The sequence below is a fragment of the Gekko japonicus genome, unplaced genomic scaffold (genome assembly GCF_001447785.1).
Source record: "Gekko japonicus isolate JY-2015 unplaced genomic scaffold, Gekko_japonicus_V1.1 scaffold1477, whole genome shotgun sequence".
Classification (NCBI taxonomy): domain Eukaryota; kingdom Metazoa; phylum Chordata; class Lepidosauria; order Squamata; family Gekkonidae; genus Gekko; species Gekko japonicus.
The window spans coordinates 3,037-15,243 of NW_015161995.1; the positions used below are offsets into that span (position 1 = coordinate 3,037).

Here is a 12,207-nt window from a genome sequence, read left to right on the forward strand (position 1 = left end):
ATTACCTCCCCCCCCCCGAGGGACTAGGGCATTCCGATGCCCACTTGTCCATCCCCCGGGAAGAAGGCTGCTTTCAGCGACGGGCCAGCTGAGAGAGGGAGCGGATCGTGCCATCCTTCCCCAAGGAAGGGCTTGGGCTTGCCTTTTGGCATCCGAGCGCCGCCAGCCACCCCGCGTGGGCGGACAAAGAATGTTTCCTGGTGGCCTTTGAAAGGCGTCTCCCACCCCGATTTCCAGGGCGTTTAGGGACGGGCGCGCACATTTCGCACAATTCTCCGCTGGAGCAGGTACACATTTTACAGTCCCCCGTGCGTTAACGGGGCCAGGTGGATTAACGGCGACCTAAAGCGAAGACATGCAGTTGCGAGGTGTTTCCACATGGCATTTAAACACCCCCACCCCCCCAAAAAAAGTGGATGGTGCTTTCCCCTCCCGATTCCTCTGGAGCCTGTATGTTCCCTGGGAACCTCTCTCCGAATTTTGACACGCACACCCGGCCCCGCTCCGCTCCCCGGTCAGGGAACTGTCTGCCCTGGTTCCTGTGATGTTTTCGTTGGTGAGTGTCGAGTCCGAAGCTTGGTCGGAAGCCTGACTTCACCTGGGCAAAGGAGACATCATCTTCTACCGGCGCTCGTACAGGGTAGCATCCATTGGAAGCGAAATCCTGATCCATTTTGCCATGAATTTAGCTGTTGATAGAAAAGGTTTCTAGAGCTGCGAATCCTATACACGTAGAGGCAAAATAAGTTCCGTGTCAGTTGTAGCAGTTGCTCAGTAAAGATAGGTAGGATCGCGCTGCAGGCATGTTGACTTGTAGGCGAAGTCGCGCTGAAATCCAAGGATCGTACTCCCAAAAGATCCGCGTGCGGAGTCGAAATGTTAGTCCTACTGAAAATTGGTGGAAAGAAAATCTCAGGGTTACTTCTGTTTCTTCCGGTCCACCCCGCAGGGAAGAAGGTTTGGGGCACGGCACACACCAATGCTGATCGATTTTGGAAGAGGGAGGGGGGAGGCACTCTCTGTGTTTTAACCTGTGCACTGCTGCGCAGACCAGTGTTCTCTCTAAGCTGAGTGAATGTGAGCTACCTCACAGTTTTTTAACCTCCGGCTCACACATCTTTGTCTTAGCTCAGGAAGGGGGGATGGCTCCAGAGCAAACTAATTTATGCAGTATCCAAATCGCTCGCTCACAACTTTATTGCCAGCAGCTCACAATGTAGAATTTTTGCTCACAAGACTCCACAGCTTAGAGGGACCATCGCTGCAGACCCTTCTTGCAAGAAGAGATCCGGTCACCTTTGAAAGCCGTTCTAGTTAGTGGGGAATGGGGACGCAGGAGTGAGGGGCTGAGGGCCGAGATCGGTTTCGTCTGGACTGTAGAAGCTGCCACTTCCAACATGCTGTCTGGAAGTACATTGTCTGGAACAAGTGAGAACGGCTTACCGGTAAACGTCATTAGGAAAGGGGATGGTTTTTAAAATATTCTGAGAGAAAATATTGCACTGAAATATTGCACTTCTAAATACATTGACCTGGAAGCCGGTTTTATTGGCTGTACTGGAACTTACCTCCACGAAAGTGTTGGCGATAAATGTCATCAAACGTACTGAGGTTTACTTCTCAGTAAACATGTTGAGTATTGGGCTGGATTTAGTTTAAATCCAAAATTGGTTGTTTAAAGTGGATTTTATACTGAATTGTAAGAACATTTCCCCTTCAAATAAATGGCATGTTTCCCCACCCCCTTCTTGAGTTGGTCTGTATTGAAATTTTTAAGATGATATTGACCAGAATGTAATTGAATTTTTAAAAACTGCCAGATTCTGGTTTCCATTGCCCATGAGCATAATCTACAATGGAACAAAGAGTATAAGAGAGGCTCAAAGATGGTCATTGTCATGTATTAAAACACAAATAATTTGCACTGTATTACTTACAAAAGCCATTAAACTTACAGAATCCATTAAAGCACATTGTAGCTAATGTGGGTCATGCATTTAAATTATAGCTGTTAGAAATACGGAAGCCAATTTAATTATCGTTTGTGAAAATGGCCTTAAGCTCATAAGTACTCCCTTTGCCCAGTTTTGATGCTGTAAGCAATTCTTGATGCTCAGATGTAACAAGTGTGCCCCTGGCAATCATTCAGTAGATTGTAAACTGCTGAAATCAGTAGCAGAATACAGATCCAAATTATTTGTTATGGAAACGGCACAGAAGGCAAGACATAGGTGGGGCACAAGGTGGGGATCAGTCCCAAGATTGTTTAAGTTTGTAGTGTTCAGTATATCTGAGATTATTGTCAGCAAGCATTCTCATTTTTGTAATCCGTTTGTCTCTATTGCTTTGGGTCCTCCCCACCCCCCTTTCCACATGTGTTTTGCTCCCTCTGGAACAACCAGAGAAAGCAAAACACATTGGGTGGAAAAAACCCTGAAGCAATAGGGACAAGTGATGAAAATCAGAATGTGGAAGAGCCCAGTGAAGAGCCTCTTCAAACTCTATAGACATGATCCAGCCAAAGCAGAGCACTTTTGAGTCCTGATAGTTTAATTTATAGAATTAAGCACATGCTTAATTCTGTTGCACTAAAATCAGTAGGGGTCCCTTCCAGTGTGTCCCTCTAAGCTGAGTTAGTGTGAGCTAGCGCACAGTTTTTTAGCCTCCAGCTCACACATTTTTGTCTTCGCTCAGGAAGGATGGCTCCAGAGCAAACTAATTTGTGCAGTAGTCAAATTGCTGACTCACAACTTTAATGCCAGTAGCTCACAAAGTAGAATTTTTGCTCACAAGACTCCACAGTTTAGAGGGAACATTGGTCCCTTCACAATTTATGTTGCAGTCCTGTTTACCATGATTCCAGCATTTCCCACAGCAAGCATGCAAGTAGAGACATGCCTCCTTAAACATGCAAGTTCACGCATTGGGGATCCTTGGTTATGAAGCTGGGCTTCATGTATCCGATGAAATGAGCTCCGATGCACAAAAACCTATTTTGGAATAAGCTTTGTAACTTCTGACCTGCTCTTCCTCCAGTGTGCTACCAAGTTTTTGTCCTAGAAACAGAACATGGACTAGGTAGAACACCAGCAATGAACCTAAGCACAGAAAATCCTATAAAATTAAAGCTTTTTTTAAAAGCCTAGAGCAGATATTTTCACAGTCTTTTCCTGGGTCTTCTAGAGACTGTATGAGTTACTCTCTGGTGCTAACAGTAAGCTGATGAGCTACCTGTTGAAGACCCCTGTTCCAAAGTCCCCCTGGATTGCTGTTTCATTTTGGTTATGCCATGGCTCCCCGATATGTGTTTCTCATTTTTTAAAGATGTACTTCGTATTTATGTGTGTAAAGTGCTGTCAACTTGCAGCTGACTTACAATGACCCCAATAAGCAGAGGTGCTTGGTATTTACACCAGGGAAGAAAAGCTTTTCAGGTGTTAACTTTAGCTGCATTATGCTTTATATAGATATAGATATAGATAGATAGATAGATAAAATATTTTATGAGTACACTTAAAATGTAATGTATAAAAATTAGAGCCAATTAAAGCTTGTGGAAGGGTGGTTTTGCTGGCAGAGGTAGAGGGAGTGATTTCCACAGATTTTCCCTTTTCACTTCTGACCTCTACAGTGCTATTCCTGGGGTCCTCAAAACCTCAGCACAGCATTCTTGGGGGAAGGTACATTGCAGCATGAGAGGGAGAAATTCTATTCCCAAAGGTCTGTTGCACTTGTAGTGCTCTGGATCCAACAAACGTGTTTCATGCATACGAAGAAACTTTGGCTGCGTTCAGACTGGCAGTTTGAAGCGGGAGGGAGTCGTGGCAAAAAAGACCCAGAACAAACTGTTCTGGGTTTTCCCAGTCACTATGCACTGACTGATGCGAGAGCATATCAGGGATTCACATATCAGCGTTCACACTGTTGGCCCATAGGCGCGGCTATAAGCAGCTTTTTCTGGTTATGTGCGCTTATACACTTCCGGGAAGCAGGATGGACGTGGGATAATTGTGCTTTCCAGGGTTTGATACCACTTTCATCTGGTATCTTTTAAACTCGGGAGGGAAGTGTTACAAGATGGGTTGAGTACAGCTGGGGAACGCCTGACAGATGTGCCTGTGTGAACAGCCCCTTTAATCCGTTTGTGAAACGTTTCTGGCTTGTGCCTATATCGGGGCAAACTGCCAGTTTGAACTCGGCCTATGGTTTTCAAACAGGTACCTTTGCCATGAAGGTTGATTGTGGCTCCTTGCTGAGTGTACACTCAATAGCAACCCTGGACTTATTGCCATGTAATGTCTTTAATGGCAACATGCAGAATCACTGATGGTGAAATTGTCTGTAAGTTGACAGTGCAAATGTCAGAGAGGAATGATTTGTCGTTATGTCAGTATTTTATGAGTTTTGAATGAGTGCTTGAATACTCAACTTTTTTTCTTTGAATTTAGACTACACTGATAAAATTAAGGAGTTTTTGCTGATTTCTTCCTACTAATTTGTACAGTTGCATGAATAAAGGTCAAGCAATAAAACTCATATATGGAAGATACTGTATAGAGCAGAGGTGTCAAACTCATTTGTTACAATGGCTGGATCTGACATAACTGTCACTTTCTTGAGCTTAGCCTTGTGTGCCATAAAATGTAACACGAGGTACTGAAGACTTTATAGAGATGATTTCAGATGCCGAATGGCAATAGGAGGTGAATGACAATAGCAGGCTTGATTGAATTAGGTGTGATATGCAGAGGGATACTAGGCATGGAGATACCAGCATTGGTAATGAGACAGGAAACCTAGATCTCAATTCTGTCCAGGAGGATTCAGTCCAAGAGGATACAAAGAATAAATGGATATAAGTCTGACATTAGAAACCACAACATTCAGTTGCTGACCTAAGAGTAGCAATGCTCTTACAAAGGAATTTCAAAGGGAGATTAGAAAGAGAGACTTCTGAATTGCAATTGATAATGAAGCTCAAGACAATGCATCCTCCAGGAATGAACTGAGACCTAGCTTTCCTGTCTCATTACCAATGTGTGCTATTATCATTTGACATCTGAAATCACTCCACTCTCCAAGATATAAGGAACAATCCAAGTGTTCAGGGTCTTTTTGAAAGAAAATAAAATCCAGATAGGAACAGAGAAATCCAATCTTTAAAAAAAACTTTTCAGAATAAGTCAAAATAATCTCCTCAGTATAAATTGTGCTTGTCAGAAGAATTCATCCACCCTCCCTCCTTCCCTCCCTCAGAAGAAGTGTGCTTGCACACAAAAGCTTATACCTGAAATAAAATGATGTTGGTCTTAAAGCTGCTGTGGGACTCCAACTTTGTTCTCTCTCTCTCCTCTTCCTCCCCAAAAGAGGAGGAGCAGCCCTTGAGAAGGAAGTGTGTGTGTGAGAGGGGGGGGGCTTGTCTTCCTATCTCTTCTGCACAAGGCAGCCACTGAGGGAGCTGTCTGTGTTGGGGGGGCAAGAGGCAGGAAGCAGGAAGCAAAGAACCATTGAGGGAGTTGGGGGGGAGCAAGCTACGGTGTGTCTGCAGCAGCAGCCCTGGAAAAGGAAGCAGGAGAAGGAAGTTGCTTTTGGGCTGGATCTGAGCCCTGCAGGGGCCAGAGCCGGCCCGCAGGCCATATGTTTGACACCTCAGTATAGAGCATGGCTGGGTGTGACAGAATGACAAATGTAAAGAGTTCTTGTGCTTTACTCCATAATTTAAACCAGTTATGCTGGACTATTTGGACTGAAACTGAGTTAGATAGTACTTGTCTACACATATTTGGGAGTAAGTCACAATGTAGCTACCAGGACTTGCTTCTGAGAGAACATTGCTTTATATATAACTAAATTCTTGGCCTGTTTGTCAGTGAACTTTACAATATCATTAGGTTATAGTTGAAAAAGAATTCCCTTCAACTATTTTTAATGTGCTGCTTTCCCACTCTGTGTAATTCCTAGAGCAAGGTTCTATGCCTTGAGTTAGTTCTGCATCTCAAGCAGAAGCTTGCAACCATTACAGAGCAGGACATTTCTGTCCTTTGTTGTTGTCGCTGTTGTTCAGTCACACAGTCGAGTTTGACTCTTCGCAACCCCATGGACCACATCACGCCAGGTCCTCCTGTCTTCCATCATGCTCCAGAGTTTGCTTTTCTGTCCTATTTTCTGCTAAATATAAGAGGAAATCGGGTTGATTTCTTCAGCATAGGGGCAAGCTGTTTAAGGCTACTCTGCTGTTCCTTAAAAGCTGGTAGTATGGTCTGGCCCTTCTTTCCACTTCCCATGTGCCAAAAGTTTTCTTTCACATCATTTGGACACTTTGGGGCTCTTTTGTAAATGCTGTGTCTGAGGAGATCATGCTGTATAACTAGGGCAAAGAAAAAAGAACTTGGCTTTTTGTGTGTCTTATAGTTTGTTTTCTATGTACCAATATACTTTCAACTTGTTTTATAATTTTAGCTGATGACAACAGCTGAGGTTTGTTATTGCACACAGCCTTTAACAGTTGATAAACCCTGGTTTGTGCAGAGGAAATAAACTCAAAATTGCCCAAACTCCTGCTTTTGGACATGATAGCACTTGGAGTTTGATGGAAGGCTTCCCAAATCAGTAAGCTTTCAATCAGTCACTGTGCATGAGATGAGAAGGGAGGGAGCAAACAAGCCACACTTGTCAGTCAAGCCCATCATGAACAAATCGGGGTTTGTTGTGATATCTGAATATGGCCTAGGCACCTCACCAACAAAAATCCCCAAGATTCTTTGAAGAAAATCTATCTTGACTATTAAAGTGGTATAGAACTGATGTAGCGTAAGTATGTTTCTTCCATAATAATTTCTCAGCTGTCGTTGGAATTCTGTGGTCTCACCTGGTTGCAGTTAAACCTTTTGTTCTCATTGTGTTTAAGAGAGATTAACTAACCATGTCATAGTGGTCTACATGGAAAGAAAGAAGTTATGTGCAATCATCTCTGTGTAGAAAAGCAAACAGATCTGAGTTGGGCTACTGTAGACAGCAACTTCTGTGCCAGTCACACACAATGATTTCCTTTATGACATTTTACAATGGCCACTAAACAACTCTGTGGTTTTTTTAAACTCTTTGTGCAGTTCAGTAAATTTCTTCAGCAAAGTGGCTAATTATAAATATAGTAGGTGTTTAAAAAAGAAGTTGGTTTCTTAAGAAAAGAAGAGGGGAGGGAGAGATTGAATGAGAACTGCAGAACTATACAGGTATTATGAGAATCAAGCCGGTTTGGACCAAAGACCTTAGACCAAGCAGCATTCCACCTACCCCAAGGTCCATCCCCAAATCTCCACGAATTTCCCAGGCAATAGCTGGCAACCTTAGCAACAGCCTCCTCTTATTGTTCATCCCTAGCACCTGGTATTGCCTCAGAACCTGGATATGGTATCACAAAACCGATACCTGTTAAAATAGCATATAGAGAGACAGAGGTAAAACGAGATGGGTAGCTGTGTTTGTCTGTAGCAGTAGAAAAGAGTAAGAGTCCAGTAGCACCTTGAAGACTAACAAAATTTGTGGTAGGGTATGAGCTTTCGTGAGTCACTGCTCATTTGAAGTGAGCAGTGACTCATGAAAGCTCATACGCTACTACAAATTTTGTTAGTCTTTAAGATGCTACTGGACTCTACTTTTTTCTAGAGATAGAACAGACAGAATTTACCATAATGAGTTCTGTCATTAAAACATAATTGTTAGCAATGATTAAAGACATCAAAACACAAGAAGTGCTTTCAATTGTCTTGTACAATGGGCAGTGTAAATGTACATATGTGAGGATCTATAAGATTCAGAGGGAGGGAAGTCCCATCCATCCTCCTCTCCCCCCTAGTTTCTCCCTTTTTGTTGTTCCCACCACTGCTTGTACTCATTTCCCACTTCCCCCCCTTGGCACTTTTGCTGCCTTCTCCCTGCCTCTTCCAGTCACTGTTTTCACTCCCTTCACTCCTTTCTCCCCTTTCATTCCTCAAAACCTCTTTTCCTGCTAAAGTTGCCAGGGAACCTCACAATGTCAATTATACTCTCACAAGATTTTACAAGATCTCAGCATTTTCCATTTAGGGGATCTTCAGCCTCCAATTAAAAAAAAAATTGGCATGTCTCCTCAACCACACAGGTTTCCACACATTTACAGAAACATCTCTCCTGCCCGTCCCTCATCCCATACAGCAGATTTTTGATCTATGCTCCGGGGCCAGGTTCAGTATTAGATATATAGGTGTGCAAATGTATGTGTATAACATTATTTTACTTAAAAATTCATATGTTTATATAATTTATGTATATGTACATATACACACACCTATCTGAATAGATCTGAGCCACAGTGAGTCATCAGAACCTATCATTCAGGTAACCCTGATATGATTACCTTGGTAAACATCTATATCCATTTATATTCCCTATGAATTCTATAGAGAAGTCCTCAGCCAAGTTACACAGTATGACTTCTGGTACTTAAAATAAATGAAAGTTGTTGCAAGAAATGTTTAGAAAAATGGAAATTAGACAGCAAAATTCATATTAAGAGACTTTGATCAGCCTCCTGCCTGTGAAAGTAATGTATGAAATGTATACTCCAATAGCATTGGTTTGATTGAATTTCTCACTTTGGCTGGTAGGAAATTATGTTTGGCAGAAGAAAACACATATTTAAGACATACTTAATGAGGTCTAAAATAGATATTAATCCAGCCTTTGGAGAAATGGTCTTTGATGGATATCTTCATGGCCCACTGGAAAAATGTTAGATTCAATAGCTTTAAAATTCTGCATGAACTGCTCTTTGTAAATATGTAGACAATATTGCAGTTCAAAATGATTCTCAGAATGTGAGCGGGATCTCTGGAGGCAAGAATAAATTGCTTGAGTAGGTGACATGGTACATGGTGACACTAGCTAGGTTAAGAACTGGTAGCCCATGGGCTGTGGTCGTGTAGTAAGCAAATGTCGCTGCCACCACTTCAATTCCTCTGGATTGCTAAGTAGTTGCCAAAGGATGGTAGCTCTTAACTCACTTTGTGGCTAGAACCTACATAAGAAGAGATGCACTTATATGACACAGTGTGTAGAATACTGAGTATTTATTTAATACCTTTTTTGATATGTATGTTATGCATTATGGAAATAATTTCATAATAAACTGGACTTTGCTTTAGTTGTTTTGCATGTTAGTGTGGCTTTTTTTTTTGACATTTTAATGAACCCCACAGTAGATTAGAATCTATTTCTGATCTGGGTGTTGGTTGGGGATGGTGACACCCTTTGGTTTTATTTTGATTTTATTTGATTTATTTGATTTGTATCCCACCCTCCTGGCCAACGCCGGCTCAGGGTGGCTTACAGAACAGGGCAACTACTCAGTAATCCAGAGAAACAGGACAATAGTAATGTTTGACTCACAGTGTAGCTGGAGTTCACACATCCACCAGGTTTTATTTGATGATCAGGTAATACCTGGGGAGTTTTCTCCATCCTACAATCTACATCATTTAGTTGGTATAAGGTACAAAATACGCTGCCTCATTCACCATCACTTCCCAAATGATGCAATACAAGTGGCTCCTGGGGTTCTTTTGCCCAGGTACCCTAAAACTTGATTTAGTCTCTGTTCCTTTGAGCTGGTTTTCTTATGGCCACGAACAAGATTGAGCATGTCTGGGTGAACAATCACTTGTAATTTGTTACTTAGGCTGCTTTCTATGGCAACATTTGAAAACAGTTCTGGGTAGTGTATGCTGGGTAATGTATGCTCCAAAAGGTAACAGAGGCATTCATTGTAGCTAGTTTAGAGGAAATTTTGCATGCAGTTCTGGTTTAACAGAAACAAATAACCCTTATTGATAGGTGACACCTGGAGATCTTCCGCTGTTCCAATGACTCTCCAGACAATCAAGGCTGGAGAAAATGGCTGCTTTGAAGGCATGATGATTTAATGCTGGCATTATACCTGCTGAGGGCCCTTCCCTACCCAAACTCCACCTTCCTCAGGCTCCACACCAAAATCTCCAGGTATTTCCGAACCCAGATCTAGGAACCCTACTTATTGATTTTTCTGGAATAAAATTATGCCAAAGTGGAATTAAATTACACCAACAGCAGTGTGAGATTACAGCATTTGTAAAAATGATGGTTTATTAATGTTCTCATGTACATTGTAGAGTAATGAGTTACCACAAAAATTAATTTTTTTAAATGTAAGGAGCTGGAAGATATAAGAGCAAACAACAGTTCCACACAGGCTGGGTTCGGCTTTAAAAGTGCCCCATAAATATTTTAAAAGGCTAGGCTATCAGACATAAAAAGAAGAAGTTCACTGCTCTTTTTACTGAATTCCTGTCTTGAAACATTGAAACGAGTTTCCTCAGATACAGATCTTTGCAAGGGTGGTCATCTTTTTAGGGTTCATCCATAGTAGTGCATTTGCAGTGGTGAAAATGGCACAGCCTCCAGGTATAGCACTGTCTCCCTATGCAGTTTTGTGCCTTCAAAGTCGTCACATGCTTTGCCCTCCCATAGCAGTATTGATGGCTTTTAGAGGCTTCCCTGTTCTTAAAAGCGCTCCCATAGCACTATTGATGGCTTTGAGAGGCTTCCCTGTTCTTAAAAGTGCTAAAAGTTGTTTTTGAAACAGACAGATATGTTGGAAGGGGATGAAAGCCTCTCCTTATGCCCTAAAGTGCAAAGCATAGCCCAGTCCACATGGAAGGTGGCTAGAAATGATGTCTGATACACAACTCCCCAATTCACTAGAAGAAGTCATCTAGTAGTCTCTTAATGGAATTATATGATGAAAAGTGGCCCAGACTGGGCAGAAAGAGGCAATCTAATTTTTTTTAGATTTCAAAGAGGGGAAATATGCATTTGAATTCCATGATGTGGAGTGGGAAGCAGAGAGGGGTGATACGGAGCAGCAGGACTGTGGCTGGCAGGGAGTTAAGCACCTCGTCTCCCTTTCATTACTCTTCTAGTCAGCACTGCTCTTTTGAAACTGCTTTTCATTTTAAAAAGAAAGAAAAGAAAAGGCTGTTGCAGTGTCAGTACAAACGGTTACGTGCAACACATGGTTGTCTCATTAGCTGAAACTGAAAGAAGTGGCCTTAGAAATTAATCTGGTGGACAAGTCTATGTGTGCATAATTCTTTCATGTGCAGACTTGAAACGTCATTGTTTTGTATATGTGCACCTTCTATCTCAATAGGGGGCCAAGACTCAAAATGGTGTTGACAAAGATCTCCTTCACAGTAATAACGTTTTTAAAGAATACTGACTTTTCAAATAACGTATCCATCACAAATCCAGGCCTAAAGAATTTTAAATCAGTATGTTGACAAATGTTAGGCTCTTAAGTGTTTGCTTTGCTCTTTATATCTGTGTAAATATTACCTCATGGGTCATAACTAATATATACAACGATCCTTGGTTTTTATAGTCAAGAAATCATAATTTAAAAGTTCTCTGAAATAATGCTTGAGAAATTGATTCTAAAATTACATGTCAAGTTCTATCAGCTTCAGGGCCTTTACTTTTTAGCACCTTCCTTGGACACAGATCTGATGCTATTTCCTGCTAACTATGGTGTTTTACTTGCCACCGGAGAGTTTTTTATTATTATTTAGATTCTCCCCCCCCTTCATTTAGATTCTATCAGTTGTCTGATGCTGAAATCATCCTATAATGTACTGAAAGCAGATGTTTATGTTTCACAGTATTGTAGTTACTGATTGCTATTTTTGCATTGAGATATTAACAAGACACAGTATCATAGCACAGTTAAGTTTAACCTCAGCCAGCCAGGAGATGTACTTATGGTATTGTTTTATATGCAGAGCAGTAAATAAAAAGATACTACTACTTAAACTTTCATTAGGTCTGGTCAGCACATTCACATTTAGTGTTTGTTTACTGGGGTATCAACTTGTAACTTGCATGTGTCTTCGAGCCATTACAGGTCCAAAGCTTAGCAGACAGAATCCGCATCACTTTCAGCTCTGTGCTATTCAGTATAATCAGTGCTGCATTACTGAACAATGAGAAGAGGTGATAGCTATACCTATGTTAAGTATTTGAAGTCATTAGTATATTCATCTTTGCAGCCAGAGACTCCTTTCACTATCTTGGGCCGTGGTCACACACACTAAATAATCCACTTTCAATCCACTTTCAATGTACTTTCCATCTGAA

The 12,207-nt window shown here is 41.6% G+C and overlaps 1 protein-coding gene across 1 annotated transcript in view; it reads left to right on the plus strand.

Moving 5' to 3' along the window:
• FLT1 (fms related tyrosine kinase 1) overlaps positions 1 to 12,207 on the plus strand; it is a 177,909-nt gene that overhangs the window by 431 nt on the left and 165,271 nt on the right. The window lies entirely within an intron of this gene.